At 29.9% G+C, this 21485-nt stretch overlaps 1 protein-coding gene across 1 annotated transcript in view; it reads right to left on the reverse strand.

The window, feature by feature from the left end:
- Positions 1-21204, reverse strand: part of LOC111419437 (probable multidrug resistance-associated protein lethal(2)03659) — a 59325-nt gene extending 38121 nt beyond the window's left edge. The window contains exon 1 of the mRNA XM_071197003.1: positions 21015-21204. The gene's annotated coding sequence lies outside the window, so the exon portion shown is untranslated. The remainder of the gene's footprint in view (positions 1-21014) is intronic.
- Positions 21205-21485: the final 281 nt, after the last annotated feature.

Below are 21485 nucleotides of genomic sequence, written 5' to 3' on the forward strand. Positions count from 1 at the left end.
AAGATAGTATTATTGAAATTTCCTGGCAAAAATTATTAAAGAAGAAATTTCAAAATTTATAAATCAAAAATAATTCCAATTTTATTACAAAGCAAAACGCAAGATAGCGAGCAATGTCACGGCAAGCGAAAATAGTTAAGTTAATAGGTAAAATAAGGTAAAAGATGGCACACCATATACAAAGAAAAATAAATTTAAAAAAATAAAATAAAAAAAAAACTATTGATCTCTCATTAGCAAGTTGACAAGGGTAGACTTAAAGGCTTTGAGAGATAACATCTTTAGGTCATCAGGCAAATCGTTGTAAAGTACACAAACCCGGTACGTGAATGATCTTCTAAATAGTGACAACTTTTTTTATAAAGTCGAACGATAAAACAAAGAAACGGTTTTTTTAAAATATCTAGTTAGCCATGCATTTCATTCAAAAAACAAAAAGCTCATTAAATTGAGTTCATAAAACTGCAATTCTTTCCCTATTTAATCGTCACTCTATCTCCGCTAGTTTTCGAAATCTCCATACTAAACATGGAAAAAAATTCACCCTGTATATTTGTCATGATTATACAGTAATACCCCGTAGTTACGCGATAGGTGGGACTGACAGTAGCCGCGTAAATTGAAAATCGTGTAAGTCGAAACTCGATGAATACATATTATAAAATCAAGGATTAATAAACATTAATTTTGTTAAAAAAATGTATGTACAGGGTGGTTCAAATTCGATGTCCGAATGGGCTATCTCGGAAACTGTAAGAGTTAGAAAAAAAAGCAGCTAACATGTCTAGATCTCTTTTTTTAAATAAATTCAAATGTCGAAAACCTAAAAGCGCTATCGTTAAAAAAACCGCGTAAGTACGGGAACGCGTAAGACGGGGTCGGGTCGCAAATCAAATCGACTGATGATATGATATGTATGCTATATTGTACCTTAAAGGTTCTAGTTTATGATATAATATAAAAACTATAAGATAATATTATTGAATAAACTAAAACTAGAACTAGCACTATCACTAGAACTAACACTAGACCTACAACTAGAAACTTTCGGGTGAAGGTTCACGAACTTATTTCTGAAGAAGGTTGCAACATGTCATCCGAAACGTTACACATTCTTTCATGGGAAGATATTACGAGGTTCAATACGTTTGCGTTCATGGTGGTATGGTAAGGAGCGGTGGAAGAGCTTTACGTAAAACAATGTATAATAATAAATTAAAATATGTATTTATCATATCGTCAACGGCGTTTGATATAACACATTTATTAAATATGCATTATTAATATGAATGTTTCAGTACTTTTAAGATGAATTGTCCTGCTGTTATTAAAATTCGAGTTACTAAGGAAAGTGATTGCCTATAAATTAAACAATTATTAGAGAAACATTAAAACCATAAGATGTCATCAGTAAGTAGGCATGATTGTGTATATTTTACACTGTATCCAATAATTCATATTATCTAACCATGTTGCTCTCTTATACACCCATCACTTTTAGGTGATGTTTAATCATTTACCATCTAATCGTAAATTAACTTCTGATTAAAAAATGTATGGTCGAGGGTTTGTTAGATGTTTGTGGAAATAAAAAACTAATTCAGCAAAAAATATTGAATTTTGTACATTAAAAGATTTATCAAATATTTCATATAGTATGAAAAACGTTAGCTACGATTTAGTACTTGTTGTGAAGGAATTGAAAGACATTCACACCTAGCACATAGATAACTATTAGGAGTATAACGTAGAATAGTAACAATGCAATAAAGTTGTTACATGATTCTGAAAATCGTTTTAAAGCCCTATACTTTTCAATTTGAATCTATGAGAAGAGGAATGAAATCATGGCCAGAATTTGTGTCAATAGATGGTACTTACAAGTTATTAAATATAGGATTTACAGTATTTACAATGATTGTAGAGGATTCAAATGGTGAAAGTGAAATAGTAGCAGCTGTTATAACAACGCATGGGGACAAAGAAACACTTTCTTGGTTGCTGAACACCTTTAAAGAAGAGAATTCTGATTGTGAAAATCAAATAAAATGTTTCATAGGTGATAAGGATCTAGTACAAAGAAATGTGATAAGACATTTTTCCTCAAACCCAAGTATATATTTATTTGTTTCATACTTTAAAGACAATAAAGAGAGAAGTATCTAAAGAAAAAATGTATATCACAAATCAGGAAATAATTGACACTTTAAAACTATTGGAGAGTCTTGCTTACAACCAAAGTGAAGAAGAATACGAGAAAATGTATGAACTATGAATCATTAATTAACTACTACAACAAAAACTGGCATAATATAATCCATGAATGGACTATTTATAGTATGTGCCTCGGTAATTTATTAAATAGAACGCCAACACGTTAGAATCAATGAATGCCAAAATAAAGCAAATAGTAAAGAGCTTCTTGCAATTTGTGAAAAATTTTTCTATTTTTTTGTATTCTCACGAACATGAATTTTGGTGTGAATAGAATAGTTGTGGATTTAAGTATGAAGAATATCTACCACCTTATATCAGCCGATATGTCAATGTTTAAAAGCTTGCAAGTTACATATATATATGGAGTGGAATTAACTGGAAACAAGTATGATGTTTCAACAATTCGATGTACTTGCATCAAGTTTATTACATCAATGTTCCTATCCTGTAAACTTGTAAACACATTTTTGCTATTACAAAATCAGAAAAAATGTAGTTATTTGATAAAACTTTATGCGGCGAAAGATGGTCCAAACAGTTTTATTTAAAACATTAAAGAGTTACAAAAGGGAGAGGATAATATTTGTACGGAACCGGTTTCTGCAACACTTGGTAGTGCTTCAAAGATACAGACTGTAAGTCAGAAGAGAAAAGAAGCTCTTTTTGTGACAAATTCTCTGGTAAATTTAGCTAGCCTATGTTGTGGCAGTACATTCAACTATAAAATGAAAATACTGGGTGAAATAGATTGGCGAATTTATAGCGACAGTTATTGATGAAAATACAATTCAATGCAGTGAAAATGTTGAACAATGCAACTTGACTGAAGTATCTAACGTACATGTCGGATTGATCGGATTCTTAGACTTACTGAAAAATGAAAACGTCAATACTGAACTAATTACGCTAAAAGATTTAACAACCTCAAATACACATGGTTTGTGTGCTTTTAACTGCTACAACATACCATCATAATTAACAATTTTAATATGTTTTACATGTACATGAAGGAGAATTCCTTGCAGCTAATGAAAATAACAATAAAGATAAACTTGCCGATAAAAATGAACTGATTGTAGTAATATTGCAAGTATATGCATTTATAATCATAACTTAATCTAATGTTATATAGTGATAAGTAACATAGTATTACCACCAAAATTAATGTAAGAGAGAACCTAAAGGTGCAGATCAAACTATTGTGAGTTTAAAGCGGAAAAGAAACGACAAGAAAAAATAATAAATTATTCTAAACTAACTTGGAATAAAATGTGTATTACATATTTATGTTACTTACATTATTTATAATTTATTACGACAAAATTATACCTATTTATTATTGTTGATAGAAAAATATGACAGAAATTTTATTATTACATAAGGAAAAAAACGGTGAACAGCTCAAAACCATTCATTTTGTGAGTCATGCGTAAAAACTGTAAATTAACAAAGAATGAATTTTTATAATTTTTTTAATAGTGCGATGTAATATGCTATTTGTTGAAAATGAATGATTAAATTATTAACTTAAGTTAGTAAGAAGAAATCGACAATACTTATACAAGCTTAAAACTTCCAAGTTATTAACGTGTACCGAATAATATTCAGTATATGCACGCTAACCGTGTCGTTATTGCTGTGATGACGTTTCGCGTGTATATAATTTTTTGATTTGCATACACGCTGTACCTACACAGCGTTAATATTATTGAAATTTTCATGAAAAAATTATTAACGAAGAAAACATGCCATATTAAAAAAATACATAAAAAAAAATAAAATAAAATATAAAAGTTCTTGACACATAATAATAATAATAATAATAATAATAAATGCCTTTATTAGAAAATAAGCTTACTTGTATAAAAAAAAACATACAAAGGAAAATAGGCAGGTTCCAGCTTGTACTAGTTAGTACAGCTGCTCTAACTAACCTAAGAAACAAAAAAAGAAAAACATGACTCGGCTAAAAATTACAAAGCAACAGCTAGGTACAACAACAAGATTGCAAAACATGTCAGATCAGCGTTTGCCCCCATGTAGACATTGTTCAAGAAAACAAGAATTTTTCTGTGTAAATTTAAACCTTCCTAGTTAGAACCCCTTGCAATTATCATCCACCTCATTATATTTCGAAGTTATTTGAAATATGTATGACCTCTGAAATAAAGATAAACGATAGAAGGGTGGCGACAGTCTTCCGCGAAATCGCGTATTTATTCGGTGGACATCATTTCGGAAAGTTATCAGTTGGTAGAGATACTGTGGTTCCTTATAGATTATAATTTTATGATATAGGCACAAACACTGCACTTTCCTACGATGATACATATTTAGCCATCCCGCATCCTTCAGTTTATAAGATATTCTGTTATATTTTCTAATTCCATATATATACCGAAGACACGAATTTTGCACTCGTTGAATACGTGTTACATCGCTAACGTCAATGCACGGATGGTAGACCTCAGCACAATAAGTGAATTGAGCCAAAACAGAGGCTTCACACAACATCTTTTTCAGATGAATACCAAGGTAGTGTCGATGAGGGAACAACATCCTCGGATGATAATAAGCCCTGCATATACAGTTGGAGACATGCTTCTTATAGCGAAAACTGTTGTCCATAATCATACCCAAATTCTTTACCTCACTAACCAAAGGAATGTTACAACCATCAATTTGCAAATCAATACTTTCCCGAAAACCATTACATATAGCGGAATTTCCAAAAAGTATAGCATTGGATTTACTCGGATTAAGATGTAGACCGTATTCCCGAGCCACTTTATGAATGTAATCAAGGTCTTTTTGCATATTCGTAATACCCAACGCGAAATCGCTTGGATCAAAAGAAACATACATCTGCAAATCATCCGCATACATATGGTACTCACAATGATTTAACCCCCTAACGATTTGAGATGTATATAAAGAAAATAGAATAGGCCCTAAAATAGTACCTTGTGGTACACCCTTGCTCAAACAGTAAAATTCAGACAAAGCATCACTGATTCTAACCGACTGATGCCTATTACTTGGCTATCACTGAAGCCAATATACTTTAACAACTCCACAAGCAAGTCATGACAAACACTATCAAAAGTCCTAGTAAAATCCAACAAGACTACCAACGCATATAATCCTTTATCTCGAGCTTGTAAAATATCATTAGTTACCTTGAGAAGAGTAGTACCGCAGCTATGGTTTCTACGAAAACCAAATTGATGCTTCGATAAAATATTATTAAGTTGAACAAATGATGCAACTGATTAAACATAATTCTTTCCAGAACTTTAGATAAAATTGGCAATATGCTAATCGGCCGCAGATCTTTAGGCTCAGATGGGTCACGTTTTTTTGGGATAGGAATCACAATTGACAACTTCCAACAGTCAGGTACTTCCGAAGTTTCAATGCAAACATTGAGTAAATGTGTCAAGTAGGGTAATATAAATGGAAGACACATATTCAACATACTCATACTGATATTATCAGCACCGGCAGCTCTAGAAGAAATTGAGGAAATAGCTTTTATTACATCAGATTCGGATACAAAGACAAACTTAAAATTAGTTTGAATCAAATTTAAAGGCGGTAAGTCATTAAAACTGAAACGCGTTGCAAGGTTCAAAGAAAGGACTGAATCAATAAAGAAATCGTAAACCTCATGTGGTCGATTCAAGTGAGCAGGGATTTGCTGTGAACATTTCGTACCACAAATACCCAAATGATTCAATTGTTTCCACAGTTCAGCACCCCGAGATGTCTGATATAAATATTCCAGATACGATTTTCTTTCTCTTCTAATGCAGGTTGTAGTAAAATTTCTCAGCTCCTTATAAGCAACCCAATCAGCACTTGAACAAGTACGCTTGTATTTATTCTTTGCCCTATCACGTTCGTTCATAAGCAATTTAATATTTGGTGTTAACCAAGGTACGATCTTTTTGGTAAACCTCCTTACGGTTAAAGGGGCATGTCTGTCAAATAAAGCCAGCAACAAGTTATTAAAGTTCTGAACTTTACAGTTAATGTTATCCATGACAAATATTTTGCGAAAAGGCACCGACTGGAGATCGCTATTGAAAGCACACTCATCGACACCACGCAACATACGCACGGTTAATAACCAAGGAGGAATCTTAGGTACTTTCAAATCTATTTCGCAAAAAATCAAGTTATGGTCAGACAAATCACACGGCAATACACCACTAGCACTCACCAAACGACAGCAAGATGTGACGATGACATCCAACAATGTCATAACAGCATTGGTCACATGAGTCGGATCACCTATTAGTTGCACAGCCGAGCATACATGAAGAATTCATGAAATAGGTTAATAAATGGACCATCCACGTTCAGAAGATCGATGTTCAGGTCATCCAAACAAAAAATTTTTTCGTTTTCAGCAACACAATTAGTGTATACTTCCTCAACACTACTCAAACAGTCTCTACAATTAATGTGAGGCGGTCTGTATATCCCACCGACAAAAATAGAGGTCTTAGGAAAGAAAAATTGAAGCCAGACCTGCTCAATATCACCACCAACCGCAATAAGTTTATAGTCAAAGTAATCACGGAAGACTATCGCAATACCCCCACCACGATCAGTCCTATCAAATCTGACAATTCTATAACCATCAAATCCAAAATCGTACTCAGTATTTGGATCCAACCACGTTTCGGTCAAAACCAAAACATCAAATTGATTATCACATAATATACTTTTAACATCTACTAATTTAGGCAAAAGCGATCTGACATTCAGATGTGCAAGGCGTATCAGATGCATACAAATAATAAACTAAAGTTATTCTATATACAAATAAAATTTACAAAAAAAAAACTAAAAAAAGAACAAAGAGAGGCACGAAATATCTAGTCTCCACTCCGCCGTAACCACATACAGCTACATTTAAGAGTATTATTTAAGTTTATTTTATTTTTTTCCTTTCTTCAATCAACTCAGAGCACCCTAATTTATCCAGATCAGCGAGCGACTTAATTTTAAATTTAATGTCATTCTTGTTCACAAAGATGTTCCCATCCAAGGACCAAACAGCTCTGTAATTAAATTTTTTCACAGCTTTTTGATACAACCGGTGGCGCACCCTCGTCAGATCCTTAACAATTGAGATATTTTTACCTTTAAGCAGTTTCCTGTTGTGCATGACCATTCTTCATTCTCGATAGCTCAGAAATTTAACGAGGATAGTTTGCGTACCGTGTTTCGTAGGTTGGCCAACTGCATGACACCGATCAATCAAATTACGCGCCATGTTGATGTTCAAACTGCCGTTAATCAGCTCACGAACCTTATCTTCGACTTCACTAGACTGGCACTTTTTTAATCCCTTTATACGAACATTAGATCGCCGCGAATATTGCTCTAAATCATCGCATTTTAAGGTCAACTCACTGTTTTCATGGTTCAACTGCTCAACACGGTCTTCAAGGAACCTGATTTTTTCGGAAAAATCCCGTTCCACTTCCTTTGAAATAATATGTCGTAGAATATTTAAGAAATCAACGTCTTTAATAATTTCGATCACACAAGATTTCACGAAATCTTTTTTCTCCTGCGCTGCCCGAGTCTTATCAGCAGAGCCACGACGTTTCGGGCTGTTGATGTCACCATCTGTATAGAGCAGCGAACGGGTTATAGAGTAGTAGTAACATGCTTCTATCGAGCACATAGATGTGCCGCAACGTAACGATACTGGTTGAATGCTCGCCCATGTAAAATTTGGGGGGGGGTTCTTTGCGGTGCAGCGTTCAATACGTGTTTGGCCGATTGTCTGACTAAAACTCAGCCAGTGTCGTGGTATACTATATGTGGCGTGATGTGGTCCATGTCGCCCGAGTCTCTACCGTAAGGCGACGAACCGCCAATGAGTTGCCCGACAACGTCGCGGCTCTGCTTATCAGCCATCGTGTAAATAATAAACACTATTAACTTCCCCGTCACAAACAAAATACGGCGGAGCGAAACAAAGCACTCCTCATTCAGCCTTCATACTTTTTTTTTTTCATCACTGGAAATTGAACAATTATGGGTTTCTTTTCGATTGCATGGCGTAAATCTTGCGCTAGGGCTGGGGTACAGACCCCTGAAGCTTAATTATAGGGTATTTTTAAATAAATTGGAATCCATCCTTTCAAACCTAATACCAATGGTAGATCTGGTCATCTTAATGGGTGACTTTAATATTAACTTTTTGAAGATAGATCACGTTTCAATTTTAGTATTAATTGATAATATTGATATGGTGGAACCCTTTGACTTAACTCAGCTAATAACTGGTGTTACACGATACACAATAACGTCTTCTTCTTTGCTGGATTTAATATTCGTATCGAATCCCGATCTAGTGATTGATTACGCAGTGCATGGTAAACCAGATCATGATCTGGTTTTCTGTAAATTTCATATTCTCATTAGATCATATAAATACTTCGACTATGAGATTTTTGCGACGGACTTGTTTCGAATGCCATTTTTTTAAATTTCTGACATAAGAGATGTAAATGACAAAGTGACCTGCTTAATACAGCTTATCTCCGCGGTTTTGGACGTACATATAATAATAATAATAATAAACATGTTTATTGACTCAGAGAAAACTACAATAATAAAAATAAAACTAAATATTATAACATTGGCAACCATAATAAAAATTAAAAGGAATTACAGAATAAATTCTGAACCAAAAAGGATCGAGTCAGTCTTACCATTAAGTAACACTGTTTTTCATCGATCCTTTTTAACGAGAGAAAAACAAATAGTAAATGTGTACTGAATAAACAAAAATCAAATGGAATACACGGCCAAAAACTAGGTATTATTGAATAGGAAAAACAAAAGAATAGTTGTTTGTGACAAGTGCTCCTTAAGTTTACGCCTGAAACGCTGCTCACTCCCCAACTTAATTTCATTTGGGATTGAATTATAAACACTAGACACAACATAAGAGTAGGATCTTTTAAAAATTTCTAAACGATGTTTAGGTATCGTTAAAGTATGCCTGTGTCTAATGTTTAGGTTGTGGACATCGGTTCTAAACGTAATTTTATTATAAAGATAAGGAGGAGATCTATGCATAATAATTTTATGAAATAAACATGCAGAATGAAAGTCCCTACGACGCGACATACCCAACCAACCAATCCACCCCAAAGTATGCGATATTCTCTCGTACCTTCTTATGCCAAATATGACACGCATTTTGAACCCGCTGAATTCGGCGAATATCATCAGCCAAAATTGAAAACAGAGAACACTAGTGCTTCACATAAGAGAGCTCTAAGTCGGTGGTGTAACATATGTCGATTGTTATAAAGCAGCTTCAAAGTGCAATATGACGAGTTAGCAAGATTACTAATATGTTTTTTGAACATCAGACGAGAGTTCATAACACCAAGATTGCGAGTTTCAGAGGAAGTCGGTAGTCTAGCACCTTGCAGAACCAGGTGAAACTTGTTTGACAAAGGTAAGTCATCCATCAATCTACCACCGCTGGGCCCAAAAATAATCACTGAGAATTTGGAAGGGTTAACCGTTAGACAGAGCCGAGAAGCATAAACTGCTAAATTATCCAAGTCAGTATTTATCTTATCCACTGCGATATTTACTTCATCAGATTTAAACCTATAATATATTTGAGTATCGTCAGCGTACATATGATAATCACAATATTTTAAACAGGAGCAAGCTGAAACGTCTAAATCAGGTACAATTTAGGCCCGAGAAAAGAACCCTGAGGTACACCCGACACTACACTCAAAAAATCTGAGTATGAACCATCATGGGTTGGGTTGCACGCACTGAAATCGACTACAAAGATAACATTTGAGCAAAGAGATGGCTGAATCAGATAACCCTATATAATGTAAGACATATGTACATATGCCTCTCAAATCAATCTCAAGAGTGCATCCCCCGACTCCTTGGATCACAGATGACGGTCAGATGGGCTCTATACTGTCTCCATTACTTTATGCTCTATATACGTCAAACTTCGATCAACAGATTAAGTACTGTAAAACACATTTCTATACGGACGACACACAAATATATCATTCCTTTTCGGAGCATGATGTTAAACAGGCATGTGCACATATTAACAGCAATCTGCATTCCTTATGTGAGTTTTTTTACCGCCATAGACTTAAACTTAATCAAATGAAATAGAATGTGATTGTATTTGGTCCCAAGAAACAAAAACAATGTCTTGCCAATTCAGAAATCAGTTAAAAATTTGGGCATTGTGATCGATAAGAAACTGAGTTTCCATGAACACATTAACAAGTGCATTCAGAAAACTTACAACAGTTTAAGAATTATCTATAGCAGTCGAAGAATCGTAAATCAAAAATGTATCGATGGGACTGCTTAGTTCTATCCTTATTTAACTACGGTGATGCCCTATATATGCACCGTTTTTGTAATACATATTAAAAAATAAAATTCAAAGGGTACAGAATAGTTGTATTAGATTGATATTTGGTTTAAAACGCAGAGATTACGTAAGCTGTAAGTTGACCACTTTGAAATGGTCAGACCACCGTATCTGTCTAAAGTACGTTATGTGCGGACGTGCACTCGGTCAATGTTAGATTTAGGGGTAGATTATCTCCACCAATATTTTATGCCGGAAGTTTTAAAAATGTCTTTCATACTAGATATGCAAAGTAATAAATGAACTTCTTCCTTGTTGTGAGTTGGCTGAGTGTACATTTTTAGCCATTTTCAGAAGGCGCTATGCTATTTTTTTTAACGAAAATCAACTTAGGGATGTCGAAGCTATGTCCACACCAAATTTCAACACTGCAACTCACGGCTAAGGGGATGGTTTTATCTATTTTATTAGCAGTTTCAAAACCTGTGACCTTCGTAACATTCATTTAACACAACATGATCATATTTTCTATGTTCAATCCGTTTCACTGTGCGTTTCAATCTTAGCGATGAATTTGCGACCGCGGTGGAATTGACAAAATCCGTCGCTGAAAAGTCGTCGCTAACTTCACTCCAATGTAACAATAACGATGTTTCAGAAACTCATGATTTATCTTTACCCAAAAATACTAATAATACCCAAAGCGAAAGTAGACCTGTTCGCATTCGGAAAACTACTTATTTGAGAGACTATGCTAAATAAACCAATAAATTGTAAGATTAGTTTAAGTACAATAATACCAGCAGAATGTTTAGTTTTAATAACATTGTTTAACTTTGTTCAGTCTTTCAAAAGAAGGGAGATGTTACATATTAGAATATAAATATACAGGGTGATTCACATAAGAACCAACACAGAGCAGGGACATGTAGAGGACAACAAATTAAGATGATTTAACGCAACTTATCTCTATACCAAGTTGTACCCCTAAGGAGTTATAGGCCTTCAAAGTTGGGTTTTAAATTTTTAAAACATTGAACATCTTCGTAATACATTAAGCTAGAAAAACCAAATTTGGTATACGTTATGAGTGTACCAAGGGTATTAATTGGTAGCAAGTTGAAACCAATTGAGGCATTTTAAAGGGTTGATTAAGGGTGATGGTTCCCTAAATTTTGGCAGATTTTTTTAACCTTTTTGTGAATTTAATACATTATTACCTTATTTCATGTGGAATTTAATTCTAAAACTTTTTTTCCTTCTACTATTTTTTAAAAAACATTGTCATTTTCATAAAAAACTCAAAAAACTAAAGACGCGTATCTTGTTAATGCTACTTAAAATCATCGAAAATTCAGTAGTCGGCTGTGAAATTGTACGTAATTTGAGGAATAAACTGTTTATTATGAGCTAAAAAGACATCATCGATAAACAAATTTAGTTTAGGAATAATAATTTTCTACTGATAAAGAGAAAATCCCAAAATGTCGAAATTAAGTACTTTTGGTTTTAAAATCGATCATAACTCAAGCATGAAAGGTGATGGAGATAAGTTTTTTTGAAATAAATTGTTTATTATGAACTAAAAAGACAACATCCATAAACAGATTTGGTTTAGTTATAATGATTTTCTAGTGATAAAGAAAAAATCACCAAAATGTCAAAATTGAGTACTTTTGGTATTAAAATTGATCATAACTCAAAAATTAAAGGTGATGGAGAAAAGTTTATTTGAAATAAATTGTTTATTATGAACTAAAAGGACATTACTCATAAACAGATTTGGTTTAGTTATAATGATTTTCTAATGATAAAAAGAGAAAATCATCGAAATATCAAAATTGAGCACTTTTGATATTAAAATTGAGCATAACTCAAAGATGAAAGGTGATGGAGAAAAGTTTTTTAGGAATAAATTGTTTATTATGAACTAAAAAAACATCATCCATAAACAAATTTAGTTTAGGTATAATGATTTTCTAGTGATAAAGAAAAAATCATCAAAATGTTAAAATTGAGTACTTTTAGTATTAAAATAGATCATAACTCAAAAATTAAAGGTGATGGAGAAAAGTTTATTTGAAATAAATTGTTTATTATGAACTATAAGGACATTACTCATAAACAAATTTGGTTTAGTTATAATGATTTTCTAATGATAAAAAGAGAAAATCATCGAAATATCAAAATTGAATACTTTTGATATTAAAATTGAGCATAACTTAAGGATGAAAGGTGATGGAGAAAAGTTTTTTAGGAATAAATTGTTTATAATGAACTAAAAAAACATTATCCATAAACAAATTTGGTTTAGGTATAATGATTTTCTAGTGATAAAGAAAAAATCACCAAAATGTCAAAATTGAATACTTTTGGTATTAAAATAGATCATAACTCAAAAATTAAAGGTGATGGAGAAAAGTTTATTTGAAATAAATTGTTTATTATGAACTAAAAGGACATTACTCATAAACAAATTTGGTTTAATTATAATGATTTTCTGATGATAAAAAGAGAAAATCATCGAAATATCAAAATTAAGTACTTTTTGTATTAAAATTGATCATAACTCAAGGATAAAAGGTGATGGAGAAAAGTTTTTTAGGAATAAATTGTTTACAATGAACTAAAAAAACATTATCCATAAACAAATTTAGTTTAGGTATAATGATTTTCTAGTGATAAAGAAAAAATCACCAAAATGTCAAAATTGAGTACTTTTGGTATTAAAATAGATCATAACTCAAAAATTAAAGGTGATGGAGAAAAGTTTATTTGAAATAAATTGTTTATTATGAACTAAAAGGACATTACTCATAAACAAATTTGGTTTAGTTATAATGATTTTCTAATGATAAAAAGAGAAAATCATCGAAATATCAAAATTAAGTACTTTTGGTATTAAAATTGATCATAACTCAAGGATGAAAGGTGATGGAGAAAAGTTTTTTAGGAATAAATTGTTTATAATGAACTAAAAAAACATTATCCATAAACAAATTTAGTTTAGGTATAATGATTTTCTAGTGATAAAGAAAAAATCACCAAAATGTCAAAATTGAGTACTTTTGGTATTAAAATAGATCATAACTCAAAAATTAAAGGTGATGGAGAAAAGTTTATTTGAAATAAATTGTTTATTATGAACTAAAAGGACATTACTCATAAACAGATTTGGTTTAGTTATAATGATTTTCTAATGATAAAAAAAGAAAATCATCGAAATATCAAAATTAAGTACTTTTGGTATTAAAATTAACCATAACTCAAGGATGGAGAAAAGTTTTTTAGGAATAAATTGCTTATAATGAACTAAAAAAACATTATCCATAAACAAATTTAGTTTAGGTATAATGATTTTCTAGTGATAAAGAAAAAATCACCAAAATGTCAAAATTGAATACTTTTGGCATTAAAATAGATCATAACTCAAAAATTAAAGGTGATTGAGAAAAGTTTATTTGAAATAAATTGTTTATTATCAACTAAAAGGACATTACTCATAAACAAATTTGGTTTAATTATAATGATTTTCTAATGATAAAAAGAGAAAATCATCGAAATATCAAAATTAAGTACTTTTGGTATTGAAATTGATCCTAACTCAAGGATGAAAGGTGATGGAGAAAAGTTTTTTAGGAATAAATTGTTTATAATGAACTACAAAAACATTATCCATAAACAAATTTGGTTTAGTTATAATGATTTTCTAATGATAAAAAGAGAAAATCATCGAAATATCAAAATTAAGTACTTTTGGTATTAAAATTGATCATAACTCAAGGATGAAAGGTGATGGAGAAAAGTTTTTTAGGAATAAATTGTTTATAATGAACTAAAAAAACATTATCCATAAACAAATTTAGTTTAGGTATAATGATTTTCTAGTGATAAAGAAAAAATCACCAAAATGTCAAAATTGAGTACTTTTGGTATTAAAATAGATCATAACTCAAAAATTAAAGGTGATGGAGAAAAGTTTATTTGAAATAAATTGTTTATTATGAACTAAAAGGACATTACTCATAAACAGATTTGGTTTAGTTATAATGATTTTCTAATGATAAAAAAAGAAAATCATCGAAATATCAAAATTAAGTACTTTTGGTATTAAAATTAACCATAACTCAAGGATGGAGAAAAGTTTTTTAGGAATAAATTGCTTATAATGAACTAAAAAAACATTATCCATAAACAAATTTAGTTTAGGTATAATGATTTTCTAGTGATAAAGAAAAAATCACCAAAATGTCAAAATTGAATACTTTTGGCATTAAAATAGATCATAACTCAAAAATTAAAGGTGATTGAGAAAAGTTTATTTGAAATAAATTGTTTATTATCAACTAAAAGGACATTACTCATAAACAAATTTGGTTTAATTATAATGATTTTCTAATGATAAAAAGAGAAAATCATCGAAATATCAAAATTAAGTACTTTTGGTATTGAAATTGATCCTAACTCAAGGATGAAAGGTGATGGAGAAAAGTTTTTTAGGAATAAATTGTTTATAATGAACTACAAAAACATTATCCATAAACAAATTTAGTTTAGGTATAATGATTTTCTAGTGATAAAGAAAAAATCACCAAAATGTCAAAATTGAGTACTTTTGGTATTAAAATAGATCATAACTCAAAAATTAAAGGTGATGGAGAAAAGTTTATTTGAAATAAATTGTTTATTATGAACTAAAAGGACATTACTCATAAACAAATTTGGTTTAGTTATAATGATTTTCTAATGATAAAAAGAGAAAATCATCGAAATATCAAAATTAAGTACTTTTGGTATTAAAATTGATCATAACTCAAGGATGAAAGGTGATGGAGAAAAGTTTTTTAGGAATAAATTGTTTATAATGAACTAAAAAAACATTATCCATAAACAAATTTAGTTTAGGTATAATGATTTTCTAGTGATAAAGAAAAAATCACCAAAAAGTCAAAATTGAGTACTTTTGGTATTGAAATAGATCATAACTCAAAAATTAAAGGTGATAGAGAAAAGTTTATTTGAAATAAATTGTTTATTATGAACTAAAAGGACATTACTCATAAACAGATTTGGTTTAGTTATAATGATTTTCTAATGATAAAAAAAGAAAATCATCGAAATATCAAAATTAAGTACTTTTGGTATTAAAATTAACCATAACTCAAGGATGGAGAAAAGTTTTTTAGGAATAAATTGCTTATAATGAACTAAAAAAACATTATCCATAAACAAATTTAGTTTAGGTATAATGATTTTCTAGTGATAAAGAAAAAATCACCAAAATGTCAAAATTGAATACTTTTGGCATTAAAATAGATCATAACTCAAAAATTAAAGGTGATTGAGAAAAGTTTATTTGAAATAAATTGTTTATTATGAACTAAAAGGACATTACTCATAAACAAATTTGGTTTAATTATAATGATTTTCTAATGATAAAAAGAGAAAATCATCGAAATATCAAAATTAAGTACTTTTGGTATTGAAATTGATCCTAACTCAAGGATGAAAGGTGATGGAGAAAAGTTTTTTAGGAATAAATTGTTTATAATGAACTACAAAAACATTATCCATAAACAAATTTAGTTTAGGTATAATGATTTTCTAGTGATAAAGAAAAAATCACCAAAATGTCAAAATTGAGTACTTTTGGTATTAAAATAGATCATAACTCAAAAATTAAAGGTGATGGAGAAAAGTTTATTTGAAATAAATTGTTTATTATGAACTAAAAGGACATTACTCATAAACAAATTTGGTTTAGTTATAATGATTTTCTAATGATAAAAAGAGAAAATCATCGAAATATCAAAATTAAGTACTTTTGGTATTAAAATTGATCATAACTCAAGGAAGAAAGGTGATGGAGAAAAGTTTTTTAGGAATAAATTGTTTATTATGTACTAAAAAAACATCATCCATAAACAAATTCAGTTTAGGTATAATGATTTTCTAGTGATAAAGAAAAAATCATCAAAATGTCAAAATTGAGTACTTTTGGTATTAAAATAGATCATAACTCAAAAATTAAAGGTGATGGAGAAAAGTTTATTTGAAATAAATTGTTTATTATGAACTAAAAGGACATTACTCATAAACAAATTTGGTTTAGTTATAATGATTTTCTAATGATAAAGAGAAAATCATCGAAATATCAAAATTAAGTACTTTTTGTATTAAAATTGATCATAACTCAAGGATGAAAGGTGATGGAGAAAAGTACTTTAGGAATAAATTGTTTATAATGAACTAAAAAAACATTATCCATAAACAAATTTAGTTTAGGTATAATGATTTTCTAGTGATAAAGAAAAAATCACCAAAATGTCAAAATTGAGTACTTTTGGTATTAAAATAGATCATAACTCAAAAATTAAAGGTGATGGAGAAAAGTTTATTTGAAATAAATTGTTTATTATGAACTAAAAGGACATTACTCATAAACAGATTTGGTTTAGTTATGATTTTCTAATGATAAAAAGAGAAAATCATCGAAATATCAAAATTGAGTACTTTTGATATTAAAATTGAGCATAACTTAAGGATGAAAGGTGATGGAGAAAAGTTTTTTAGGAATAAATTGTTTATTATGAACTAAAAAAACATCATCCATAAACAAATTCAGTTTAGGTATAATGATTTTCTAGTGATAAAGAAAAAATCATCAAAATGTCAAAATTGAGTACTTTTAGTATTAAAATAGATCATAACTCAAAAATTAAAGGTGATGGAGAAAAGTTTATTTGAAATAAATTGTTTATTATGAACTAAAAGGACATTACTCATAAACAGATTTGGTTTAGTTATAATGATTTTCTCATGATAAAAAGAGAAAATCATCGAAATATCAAAATTAAATACTTTTGGTATTAAAACTGATCATGACTCAAGGATGAAAGGTGATGGAGAAAAGTTTTTTAGGAATAAATTGTTTATAATGAACTAAAAAAACATTATCCATAAACAAATTTAGTTTAGGTATAATGATTTTCTAGTGATAAAGAAAAAATCACCAAAATGTCAAAATTGAGTACTTTTGGTATTAAAATAGATCATAACTCAAAAATTAAAGGTGATGGAGAAAAGTTTATTTGAAATAAATTGTTTATCATGAACTAAAAGGACATTACTCATAAACAGATTTGGTTTAGTTATAATGATTTTCTCATGATAAAAAGAGAAAATCATCGAAATATCAAAATTAAGTACTTTTGGTATTAAAATTGATCATAACTCAAGGATGAAAGGTGATGGAGAAAAGTTTTTTAGGAATAAATTGTTTATAATGAACTAAAAAAACATTATCCATAAACAAATTTAGTTTAGGTATAATGATTTTCTAGTGATAAAGAAAAAATCACCAAAATGTCAAAATTGAGTACTTTTGGTATTAAAATAGATCATAACTCAAAAATTAAAGGTGATGGAGAAAAGTTTGTTTGAAATAAATTGTTTATTATGAACTAAAAAGATATTATTGATAAACAGATTTTGTTTAGATGTAATGATTTTCTAGTGATAAAGAGAAAATCCCCATAATGTCAAAATTGAGTACTTTTGTTATCAAAATCGATCATTACTCAAAAATTAATTGTGATGCAGATAAGTTTTTTTGAAATAAATTGTTTATTATGAACTAAAAAGACAACATCCATAAACAGATTTGGTTTAGTTATAATGATTTTCTAGTGATAAAGAGAAAATCATCGAAATATCAAAATTAAGTACTTTTGTATTAAAATTAATCATAACTCAAGGATGAAAGGTGATGGAGAAAAGTTTTTTAGGAATAAGTTGTTTATTGTCAACTAAGAAGACATCATCCATAAACAAATTTAGTTTAGATGTAATGATTTTCAGGTGATAAAGAAAAAATCCCCAAAATGTCAAAATTGGGTACTTTTGGTGTTAAAATCAATCATAACTCAAGAATGAAAGGTGATGGAGAAAACCTTGTCGTCAAATAACTTTATACCCTATTCAAGTTTGACGTACAATTTCATAGCCGACTACTAAATTTTCTCTTATTTTAAGTAACATTACGAAATACGCGTCTTTAGTTATTTAAGTTTTTTATGAAAACGACAAAGTTTTTTAAAAAATAATACGAGTAAGAAAAGTTTTAGAATTAAATTCCACATGAAATGAAGTAGTAATGTATTAAATCCGCCAAAAGGTTAAAAAAATTTGTCAAAATTTAGGGTACCATCACCCTTAATCAACCTTATGAAATGCCTCAATTGGGTTCAATTTGCTACTAATTAATACCCTTGGTACACTCATAACGTATACCAAATTTGGTTTTTCTAGCTTAATGTATTACGAAGATATTGAACTTTTTAAAAATTTAAGAGCCAACTTTGAAGGCCTATAACTCCTCAGGTGTACAACTTAGTATAGCGGTAAGTTACGTTAAATCATCTTAATTTATTGTCCTCTACATATCCCTGCTCTGTGTCGGTTCTTATGTGAATCATCCTGTATAATAGTTTTATAAGTTTGTAAGTTGTCAGCACTGGTGCGTCACCATGAAGCAAGCAACAATGCATGTGTGATTGACATTGATATTGCTGGCCAGAGTTGTAACGTTCTAACAAGTTAAATAAAAGTTATAATATAATAGACATGTTATTAAATAACCAAAACATAACATACGGTGTTAGGCAGATGGCTTTACTAGTAAGGTTGGTAAACAACAGACATACATAGTAAAAGTTGTAAGATGTAATAGACGCTTAATGACGCTTAATAAATTGTTGTATAACAAAACTAAGTAGTGTTTCATTAACGAACATAAGACAAAAATGATGTTGCGAGAAATTCCTGGCGTTAGTTTTGTTTAAATATACAAGTTTTTTCTCTTAATTTATGCAATTTATCTCGTTTTCTGTTCCATGTGTTGTCAAGTTCATCTCTTTATATATGTTAGCTTGAAAAATCATATCATGTAGTTCAAGGTAATGTAGTCGGGTAGATAAAATATGATATATGTAGTTCACAACTATGTTATTATGACCTTTTTTACAATGGAATTTCTTAATTTCTCTTGAAATGTTAAATGTTTAGGTAGTTTGTAGTTCGTATATTTCGGAATTAGCATCTCTGTCTTACAAATTTTATTGAATTTAATATGTTGTAAAAAAGTTTGAATTTGAAGCGTTAGTTTCTTGTAGAGTTGGATTAATTCAGCAGTGCCATATGAGTTAAAAGATAAGAAGTCAAAGTTATCCATTTTACCAGATGTATTAAGTTTAAATAAACAACTTTGTAGTACTTTAACCGGTTTTCTTATCTACACACCTTTTACTAGGTCTCACTAGGTTAAATATCGATAAGATGTATACATTTTTCAAAATACCCTAATTATCTTAACCGGAAGTGCTAGAAATCTGAATACATTTTAGTCGAAGAGCTCTCGCTGAGACACCTGTATAAACGAGATCTCAGAATCGTAGGTGTAATGAAACCAAAAAAGAGTGTTGTTGATTTTTGACGGTCACTGTATTGACTGATAAAGCAAAAAATTATGTTAACATGGCCAAAATTCAAACAAAAATTAAATTATAATTACCTAAACAGTTTTAAAACCGAATAACCTTATTCGTTTATTATTTAAATTGAAGTTATAATGCACTTTTATTGAACATCTAATAGGAAATAATTGACCTAAAGGCAATTCCATTAATTCCGATCAACCTTGAAAGTGAATCAATGAACTTATACATTCAAAAACGTAGTATTTTCAACCGGTAGCAAGTTGCAAGCGTGTATCCTTGAAGATAAATAGATGTTGAAAGTGGACGACTTGGCTTAAATCCAAGTTGCATAATGGTTTTTTTATGTTAATAAACGATTACTTCCCTACTCGAAATTGTAATGAATAAACAAACACTTATCAAAATGATATACGAAAAATACGATTAAAACGATTATAAAAGAAAGTAGACAATTTGATTGTATTTATTTTATTTAAGTGGATTGTCCTTGAAACGAAGACAATTTTTTTTGAGTAAACAAAACGTCTAATTAAATTGAAGCAAAAAAAATGATAATATACTAGATAACACCTGATATGCATATAAAAAATTACAAAAAATATTCCTTACTCTTATTACAACATTTTTTTAATCGGGATTTTGCAATTATCTTTTTAAATAACACGAAAGCAAAAATATCTTTTTCAAATAAAACTAAATTAAAATGTATTACAATGATGAATAAAGTTAAAATCATTCATGGAATGTGATTTCGTTAACAATCGTTTCCGTTATCACATCAATAAAATTCCGAGGGTTTTATTGGAAAATTCTAAAATAGTATAATACACAAAAACACTATTATACATGTCGTAACAATTCAAAATCTAAAAACGTAATAAAATCATATTTACCTGGATTGAAAAAGGCACAAAATCAGAAATACACGATAGTTAACCGCAAAACCTTTTCTAATCAAGTGGAAAATTGCAACACGTAAAAATTTACGATAAGATGATTTAACATTTCTGAGAATGTGTTAACAATCTATGGGTTTTTAACCTGTGGTTTCACACGCGGCGAAAGGCACGAAATGACTGACGCTGTTCTTTTAAAAGCGGCTTGTGTATATACTGCAAGAAACCAGCGATTCTCAAAATGTTATCCGTATAAATAGTTATCGATTTTTCTAAGAAACATTATTTGAATGTATCATTATTCTATGTGTTATTTTGGTATATTCATACATATTATAAAAGTGTGTTAAACCTTTTATTGCTTTAAATGGATTTATCATCAAACATTTTCAATGTATTTTTATGCAAAGCAAATTTTGTACTTGTTTGCTCAAGCCGATCATATCCGCATGTTTGTATGCATTGTTA

The sequence above is a fragment of the Onthophagus taurus genome, chromosome 6, assembly GCF_036711975.1.
Source record: "Onthophagus taurus isolate NC chromosome 6, IU_Otau_3.0, whole genome shotgun sequence".
In the NCBI taxonomy this organism is placed as follows: Eukaryota; Metazoa; Arthropoda; class Insecta; order Coleoptera; family Scarabaeidae; genus Onthophagus; species Onthophagus taurus.